Source organism: Halichoerus grypus, chromosome 3, assembly GCF_964656455.1.
Source record: "Halichoerus grypus chromosome 3, mHalGry1.hap1.1, whole genome shotgun sequence".
Classification (NCBI taxonomy): Eukaryota; Metazoa; Chordata; class Mammalia; order Carnivora; family Phocidae; genus Halichoerus; species Halichoerus grypus.
This window is the reverse complement of record NC_135714.1, coordinates 167510081-167520141: the sequence shown is the minus strand read 5'-3', so window position 1 is coordinate 167520141 and position 10061 is coordinate 167510081. Positions and strand designations below refer to the sequence as shown.

The window sequence follows — 10061 nt, the reverse complement described above, 5'->3', positions numbered from 1 at the left end:
AAAAAAGATAAGTTTAAGAATGTTAATGCTATCATTTTCTCATGCATATTTTTAGCTTAACATATGAATTCTTTTGCCTTTACCCTCATTCTGTGTGGGGTGAGTAATTATGTAGTATGTTAGCTAAATTCTGTGATTACATTTCTCACTGTTAACATGATCGCAAAGTAGATCATGTTTCTTAATTAAAATGAATTCTTAAGTGTTTTAAAAGATCTATGCACACGAATTAAATTCTTTTCTGAGATTCTGTGTGTCCCCCAGTAAAAATATCTACATTTAGACTTGTTCAGAAGGACTTCTTATATTTTTATGCATTTCCTTTGTGACCTTTCATATAAAAGGTATACTGAGAGAGTTGCCCAATTAGATTTGAGGCTGTACTTTTTATCCAAGAATATCCAGTGTCTAAAATTAACATACATTTGAGCATCATTGTATCACCAATCTCTATAGTTTCTCCAAAGGATTCTGATACTAGATATACAACAATTCTTTAGTAACTTGATCATACTTATAAAGCAGGCCATTAAGACTAGTATAGTAATGTCCCCATTTTAAAATCTTGTTTAAATATTTTTTGCAGATCTGAGAATCTTTTTTTAATTGTCATGCAGTTTGAACCTTCCCCCAGTTAAAAGGAATACACTATTTCAGAAGGAGGTATAAGAGAAAACCACAGTTTTTAAGTCAGAGGAACTTTTTTTTTCCTGAATTCCGACTATTATTTATTTTGTGACCTCTTGGAAGTTGCCCGTTTTGGGGGAGGGGGCCTCTGCCCAGCTATAGAATAGAGAAATACTTATTCATAGAGGTGTGATATAATTAAATGAGACAACACATATAAAGTGCCCAAAACAATGCCCAGCAATAGTAAATACTCAATAAATATTATTTGAACTCCTGCCTCTGTGCCCTCCCCTTACCCCCACTCTGTTCCCGTTGCTATGTTATCCATTCTGATTGGGCTTACTCAAAAGTTAAAACTGTTGAACTAAACTTGAAGCCTTTTTGTGCCTGCCAGCTCTACATTGCTCTGCATTCACTGAATTAATAAGTAGGGAGAAGTCAGGACCTTGAATTGATCTATTCATAATACCCAGCAGGTGTATGTGGCCTTTTCTTCTCAACAATTTGCTCCCCCAGGGATTGGGTAAAATGAATATTCCACTCTGAGCCTTCATTTTAAGTCCACATGGAGCCCTTAGAAGATTTACTTAAATCTCTCTTCCACCTGCAAATAGGAGAGTTGAGCCTTAAATTATGTTAATTTGACATAGGAAATTTTAATCATCCTGTGTAAGATGGCTTGCTTGTTTGTTGCATTTGTACTGCTCAGATCACTGAGTCCTAAAAGTTTCACCTTTTAAAAGTAATCTGTTTCAGGGGCGCCTAGGTGGCTCAGTCGTTAAGCATCTGCCTTCGGCTCAGGTCGATCCCAGGGTCCTGGGATTGAGCCCCACATCGGGCTCCCTGCTCGGCGGGAAGCCTGCTTCTCCCTCTCCCTCTCCCCCTGCTTGTGTTCCCTCTCTCGCTGTCTCTCTCTCTCTGTCAAATAAATAAATAAAATCTTTAAAAAAATAAAAAAATTTTAAAAATAAAAGTCATCTGTTTCAGAATAAATTTTAATAGCTACTTAATATACTACTTTATATCTCAAAAATTGTTACTTTATCATAATTGTTATTGTTTTAGGTGCAAAGATGGTTTGAAAGGATTTACATTCTCTGCTCTTAGGTAAGTAGTTTATTTACCTTATGTTAAGAGAGAATTTGCAAGTTAACTTTTTCAAAAAGTAATATTATTGCGCATAATTACAATAGATGTTTATCGACTCAGTTTTCTAGCCCAAAATAATTGCAGGAGTCACAGTCACTTTTACGATATTTTATTAAAAGAGTCTAATTTATTGGATTTCTTTCCCCCTAAAAATCAGTCAATCAACAACTGTTTTTGGAGGTGCCTGGGTGGCTCAGTCGTTAAGCGTCTGCCTTCGGCTCAGGTCGTGATCCCAGGGTTCTGGGATCAAGCCCCACATCGGGCTCCCTGCTCAGCGGGAAGCCTACTTCTCCCTCTCCCACTCCCCCTGCTTGTGTTCCCTCTCTCACTGTGTCTCTCTCTGTCAAATGAATAAGTGAAATCTTTGAAAAAAAAAAAAATCAACAACTGCTTTTGGGACCTATTGTGTGCCTCATATCACTGGGTGTTAGGAAAGAATTAGAAGAACTCTCTCTTCAAGGAGCATTGGAAAAACAAAGCTACATGTGAATAATTACTGCAAAATTAAATACTGAATTGTGTGGTACCACATTATGGGCTTCGTTAGGACAGGGCTCATGTCAGACACATTTTGAATCATAAGCTTCACTAGAGTCACTAGAATCTGCTTTTCACCCTGTATGCCATCTCTTGCCATAGTTATTGGCCGATAGTAGTAGATAGTGTAGAAAAGTTGGTTGGCAGCACTTCCATTGTATTTTACAGTTCACCAAGCATTTTCACATAGATTAGAAAATTTTCACAGCAGTTCTGTGAGATGGGTATTTTTATGCCCATGTGACGTGAGGCTTAGAATACTTAACTAATTTAATGTCACACAGTGACTGCATATACTTACTTGAAACCTAATGCTCTTCCAGTTTGTATTATAAATGTTGCCTCTTTTATTCTCCTAAGTACATATAGTAGATGCTTAGTGAAGATTAGGTGTGGAGTATTTATTATAAATATAGGAGGGAAAAATTAGGGTAGCCTTCGGTATGCTAGAAGATTTCATATGACTGTCTTTTTTAGGTTATTTTGAGGATCAAATGAGTTAATGCATGAAAAGTGTTTAGAACTGTGCATGGCACATAGTGCTCAAGAAATGTTGGCTATTACTGTTATTATTATTCTTATGGGGATAAGCCTTAAACTGCACTTGAAGGATAGCTTTAGAGAACTAGAAGGGAAGAGGAGGAACCTTCTGGGTAGAAGTGAATAATGTTAGCAAAAGTATGAAAATTATAAACATGAAATATGAGGTAAGAGTGGGAAAATCAACTTAATTGGTATGAAAAGCTTATTTTAGGGATCATAAGGTTTTGTGGGGTTTTTTGATTTTTTAAATGATGGTCAGAGCAGGGCCAGATTTTGGAAGACCTAAACAGAAAAAAAAGAAGACAAATTTGAATTTGATAAGATGGGCAGTAGAGAGCCACTAAAGGGTTTTGAGCAGGGTAGTTGACATTGTTTCAGAAAGATTAGTCTGGCCACAGTATTTGGGACAGACATTGTGAAAGAGAGAATCAGAAGGAAGAAAGATGAAGTGATAAGGACTGGGATTTGGCGACAGTGGAGGATTAAAGAGAAAGAGGCAAAGTTGAGACTGGTGTCGAAGGAAATGAAGACCTACTGATTGATATTTTCCTTCTTCCTCTTTCCCTCCAATCCTTGCTACGAGCCAAGTTTTGAAAACCTAAGTACATGAAAAAAGGTGCTATTAACAGAAAATCAGATGGTGTGCAAGGAAGCTAGTTTGGGAGGGGACAAATTGAGTCCCCTGTGTGAATAAGAGTATCTTTGGTTGTGGAAACTCTGTGGTAACAGTAACTAAGTCATAATACACAGCGGTAATTTTTTCATATTATATTTTTCATTGAAAGATCATGAAACATTTCAGAAAATAACTTTTTGTTGTTGTTGCATTGAATGTGAAGATTCTATGTTATGTCAAAAGTTTATAACAAAACCAAAAGTTGGTTTTCCTAAAGAGAAAACTTTGCCTTTTCCCGTGTCTCTCCATAGGCTCCCAGAATCCTTACAGAAACTCAAAATGTATCCGATATTTTTGTGTCTCTTCGTCAAATCCACTCAAAATAAGGGGCTGGATAACTATTTGCACTTAGAATTTACTCTGTATTATAGGAAAATATTCTGGAAAAAAATGGTTATTAATTCTTGCTAAGTTAGTAGAAGTTATGAGAACAGATAGAGTCAAGGATAGAGTCAAAGGCTGGGAACCAGTTCAGGAGCCTTATGGTAAACCAAACCTGCATCAGCATAGTTTAATACTTAGAAGTGTATAGGCAGCTTAGTGATTAAGAGCCCAGGCTTTAGAGTCAGACAGTTTTTTGGGTCCAAGTAATTGTTTTTGGATGTGGTCAAATGCTTTTTCATGCTAACTCTCACGGAAATGATGGCACCTACTTACTTCGTAGTGTTGCTATGAGGATTAAATGATTTAATCCTCTGTACTGTCCTGTCATATAGTAAATGTTCAGAAAATGCTCATTATTACTATATTTGATCATTCAGTATGTATTAATTAAATTTTTACTATGTGCCAGTCCCTGGGGTGAAATAGGTGAAGGAGATTAATAGTACACTTATCTTGATAAACACTGAATAATGTTGAGTCAGTGTATTATGCACCTGAAACTAATATAACACTGTATGTTAACTATGCTGGAACTAAAATAGAAAACTTAATAGAAGAATTTATTGCATTATTAAAGAAATGGCTGTCAGCATTTTCTTATAAAGGATAAGATTTTATTTAAATTTTGAAAAACATTATTTCAAATGATAAGGTACTCTCCAAAATGTATTTGTATATTAACAGAATCAGGATGGGTTTTTTTTCCTTATTGTCTTTTTCCTTTTATTTTTTAAAGGTGAAAATGCCTCACATTGTGCTCTTTTCTTTAGGTTTATTGTAGGGAAGGAAGAAATTCCCACACATTCTTATTCACCAGAAGCAGCATATGCAAAAGTGGAACAAAAGACAGAGAAACATGAAGAAAAGCCAAGAAGATTGAATATAATTGCTCTAATCAGGAAACTTGTGGATTCAGTGTAAGTTTTTTATCTTGATATTTAGCACACTGTGTTACTGTTTTATATGATATTTGTACTTTGCCAAGGTGTTTTATTTTCTTTTCAGTAATGATATACATATATATCATATCTATCTTTTTTTTTTTTTTTTTTTTTTACCAGAAACAGTGCATAGAGTTTTATAAAAGGCACATAATGGCAAGTCAGTGTTATTTATTATTTTTGTCTGGACTATAGACCAACATATGCCTTTAGAATAGATTTATATGAACTTGTAATAGTTTTCTATGTCAAACTAGACACAGTTGTAGGAGGCTAGAATGGGGAACTTTAGGAAACAGGTTAATATGTGCTAATCAAATATTCCAAATGTGGAAAGGAGAAAGAAAAGTTCTGGGGCACATTCAAGAAGATAGAGGAATAATAAGGAGCAAACCTTACATAAATGTTTTTTGTAAGAGTAGAAATTTTCAGGGCTTTGGAAATGGAATAAAACATCTTTATTTGTATATTATACAAAGAAGTCTGAATTTCATACAAATAGTATTTGTTTTTTTTGGTTTTTTTTTTTAACTTTGTCCTTTTTTTGTTGTTGTTATGTTAGTCACCATACAATACATCATTAGTTTTTGATGTAGTGATCCACGATCCATTGTTTTCGTATAACATCCAGAGCTCCATGCAATATGTGCCCTCCTTAATACCCATCACTGGGCTATTTCAAGTATAGGAATTATACTTCTATATAATATTAAAATACATCTATAATTAATAGAAAATTTAGTGATTTAAAATTAGAACATCAGTTAATAAAAATAATCTTTGTAGTGATATTTTAGAGAGTGTTGAATGAATAGCCAATATAGAAAGTTAGGGATCAGTTATGGGAAGCTGAAGCCAATAAATCAGACCTTAGACTCTCATTTCACCCCTGCTGGCTTTGTGACTTTGGGCAAGTGATTTAACCACTCTGGACCCTAAAGTCCTCATCTGTTAACTTGGGTTAATGATCTCTGTTATGGAGTGTTGCGTCCATTAAATGAAATAACATGTGAGTTGCCTCACGTACATGAGCACAGAGTAGGTGCTCAAAATTTTTACTGTATTTAAAGACTTTGTCTTCATTTTAGTATACAGCAAATACAGAAGGTAAGAGGGAGGGAAGGAATAACAGATGGCAGGAATAATTGTGGTAGTAAACTTTTTTAAAAAATTTATGTATATCCTTTTTTTTTATCATGATAAGTGCACTCCTTAATCCCCATCACCTGTTTCACCCATATCCCTAACTACCTCCCCTCTGATAATCAGCAGTTTGTTCTCTGTAGTTAAGAGTCTGTTTCTTGATTAGTTTCTCTCTTTTTTTTTTCCCTTTGCTCATTTGTTTCCTAAATTCCACATATGAGTAATATGGTTGAATATTACTGTGTGTGTGTGTGTGTGTGTGTGTGTGTGTGTGTGTGTGTACCACCTCTTCTTTATCCATTCATTGATTGAAATGGGCTGCTTCCATAATTTGGCTATTGTAAATAATGTTGCAATAAACATAGAGATGCATATGTCCATTTGAATTAGTGTTTTGTAATTTTTGGGTAAATAGCCACTAGTGAGATTGGTAATGAACTTCTTAATTCTTAAGCAAGTTCAAAATAGTTACTGATCACCTGAGTGAAGAAAAGAGACAAGGAATCCCTATTCATGGAAATCATGTCACCATGAATCAGAGGGGAATGCGGAGACGGGAATGCAGAGAATGTATTATGTGGGTGAATGATGCCTTGGGTATCAGAACTAATCAGGTCATGGCAGAACTTGTCAGACTTGCCTCCGTGAGTCCACTGCTGTGGAAGCAGATGCAGGGTAATACATAAGCAGAGCAGATAAGACAGGAGATGGGGAGTCCAGGTTTTGAGAAGTTTTAATAACAGACTGAGGGAAGATTAAATGACAGTATAGCTGATACCAGAATTGAACTTCACTAGCAAAGAGAGTTTAACGATTTCTGTGTAGTTCCAGTAGCACTGGCTGAGGAATGCCTTTGAAGGCGACACTTAGAAGTATGAAGAGTGATGGTTTACACATGGCCACCCCTCTCTGATTTACCTCTTTTAGGTCCCAGCTTTAATCCCTCAACTTCACATGGCCAGATATGTCCCATCATCCTGATGACATAAGGGCTACGGGCAGCAGGAATCCCTGCCGTCCCCCTTGTCTGTGAAGGGCTACACGTATATGCCAGCTGTGGTGCAGAATTGGATTTCCGAAAGGGTTTTGCTAATCAGTTTGCAAATGGAATTAAAGAGGTGTGGAGCCAGAATATCACTCTACACATTATTGTTACAAACAAGAAACTTAATGTGTTCCAACCATGAGATAATTAATTAACTGCAGTCTGCAAGAATTACAAAGACTACTCATTTTGGAACATGAGCACTTCATAGAGAAAGGGGGAGAGCCAGACCCCTGTTAGATATTTTACTTACTTTTTTACGCCTCAATATAGTCCTGGAGTCAGCATACCAAATAATTAAAAATCTATGTGTCTTGAACAGTAACCCCCCCAGCAGAAACATTTACTAAACACCAGAGGACCAAGTGGTTTGCATTTAAATCACAAATAACCTACTTTTGAATTCCCACATGATCTATTACTCTATTTATTTTAAAAACTGAATTTTGAATTCTAATACCGTATCATGTTTCTTTTCCAGATGTTTTCTCTCAAATATAATTAAGTATAAATTCCTGTAACCTGAGCACTTTCTCATTATGATTGTTGCTCAAGTACTGACTTCATGGGTGACTTATGACCGTTATACTCTACAGTAAGCAACTTAAAGCTTCCAAAAGGTTTGGCAGAGTATAGAGATAATATATTACATATTTTTCATATTTAGTCACAAATATTTACCAATGTTTTTTCTGTTCTGCATTTAAGTATTTTGACTGCAGTCACATATTTTATGCACTGTGTCAAATGGTGAACTGAAAAGAAAAAAAAATCTGTTATCTTTGCTTTTTTATGTCCTAAGAAACCAAAAGATGCATGCATTTAGAAACAAGTAGGTAATGTTTTCTGCTTTTTTGGTTAGAGAGTGTTAAGCACATCTACACACATACACATCATTTATTATTTTTGTCTTATTTCAGATGTAAGCATGGACCAAGGCATAGGTGTTGCAAACACTATGAAGATAATTGCATCTCTTATTGCATTAAAGTAAGTATATAAAAGTATCACTGTTAGCCATGGGGAATATATATAGAAATAACTTTTTAAAGATTGTATTTATTTGAGAGAGAGAAAAAACATGAGTGGGGGGAGGGGCAGAGGGAGAGGGACAAGTAGACTCCCTACTGAGCACAGAGCCAGATGCTGGGCTTAATCCAGGACCTGAGATCATGATCTGAGCCAAAGTCAGACACTCAACTGGCTGAGCCACCCAGGCGTGCCCCATATAGAAATAACTTTTGAATTAAAGCATGATTCCAAAGTAAATGGAAAAATAGACAGTAATTGCTATCATTCTTTGCATTTGACTTGAAGAATGAGAAATTTGTGAAAAATAGATAACAATTTAGCTTTTAGTATTCATTTACCAGATCCTTGGTTAATTAATTTTAAAATTCGCTTATTTAAAAGTTAGTGAAGGGGTGCCTGTGTGACTCAGTCGGTTAAGTGTCTGCCTTCAGCTCAGGTCATGATCCCAGGGTCCTGGGATCAAGCCCCGTTTCGGGCTCCCTGCTCAGGGGGAGTCTGCTTCTTGCCCTTCCTCTCCCTCTGCCCCCTCCCCTGCTCATGTTCTCTCTTTCTGTCTCAAATAAATAAAATTGTATAAAAAAATCAGTGTAAAACTTTTAAAGTAGAAGAGAAGGTGAAGCAACAACAGCAAAAAAGACAGAAAAATAAAGTTATTAAAATTTATATGTTGTAATGTGTTCTCATTAGAATGCGTGCTAGAACAAGGTCCCTGGGGTATGCTGTCTACTAGTGGATCAGCAGTCATACACATACCCTGTGCGCAATCTGATACAGTGGCATTTGGTGTTGGACTTGTAAAGCTGTTACATTTTTGAAGGCATGGAGGTTACTGGAGCATGTTCAACAGTTACTCTACATGAAGGAAGTTAGCTGTGCCCACTGGCAGAAATTCCTCCCTCCCTAGTAGATTTGTGTACTAGAATGTCTCTGCTCACACCCGTCCCCCGTTCTGTGCCTGCCGTCCTTCCATCCTCCATCACCACCACCTCTGGGGAGGAAGTCATTTTCATTGCAGTTAGTCTGGTGCAGGTGGCACCACCTGCCACAAATTCTCTAGTTTTGTCTGTCACAATCCTGATGCTTTAAAAAGTTTATGTTCTTCCTTTATAATATCTGATCCCCACTCAGTTGGTGATGGGAAGTTGTACAGCACCCCCAAAAGACAGCCTCCCAGCAGTCACTCTGAGGAAGAGGGACTGTATCACATTTTGCTTCTGAATGTGAATGCCTGTGGTCTAATATTGATGGTGGCATATACCCAAGCTAACACTTACCTTAGAGTCCCTGAAGATATGAGCAGAGGTTAAAGCAGTATTTTTTCATTTGTGCAGTGGTTTCTGAAACACTCCTTCCAAATCTGATTTCCTGCCCCACTTGTACAATGGCGGGGGGGCGGGCAGCAATGTTGCTGGCAGCCCTCAAGATCTGCCAGCTCCCAGGCAGGAGTTACGCCCTCCAAATGGACGTAATTCTGATTTAAGGGGAGACTTCAGGAGGGGAACTAAGAGAACTATTCTGATTAAATCGGAGGTATTTGAGAAAGTTTGGAAAGAGGGCAAGTGATATTTAAAAAAAAATTATATGAGAAAAGGAGAATTACTGAGGAAGGAAAACATCTAGTCATTGTATCAAAATGTGTACCAGTCCTATAAACTTGGCAATTTATGTATAAATTGGAATATTGTCCATGAATGTAAAATTATTTGGAGACATGTAGGTGAGGAATTTACGCTACAAATATAGTAAAATACTTTGACAGTGCACCTCATTATCCTAACAGCTCAGTTATACCACATGTTAAATCACATCCCTGAGTAAATATTCGTATGAATTAGCCTTCCCTGCAGCTCACTATGCTCCATTCATACTTTTTGTTGGTTCCTCGTAAGTGCCAATCTCTGTTTTGTCTTTCTGCTTTCTGCCCAAGCTATCTGAAATGTTTTTCTCATGCTAGCTCCTTCTCTTTTCTGTTTAAATGTCA

General features: G+C 36.6%; 1 long non-coding RNA gene across 1 annotated transcript; it reads left to right on the top strand.

The window, feature by feature from the left end:
* The first annotated feature begins 1689 nt into the window (after positions 1–1689).
* On the top strand, positions 1690–8067 carry LOC144381288 (uncharacterized). The gene is made up of 3 exons (XR_013446197.1): positions 1690–1737; positions 4690–4836; positions 7969–8067. It is a non-coding gene; the product is annotated as an uncharacterized LOC144381288 (long non-coding RNA).
* Positions 8068–10061: the final 1994 nt, after the last annotated feature.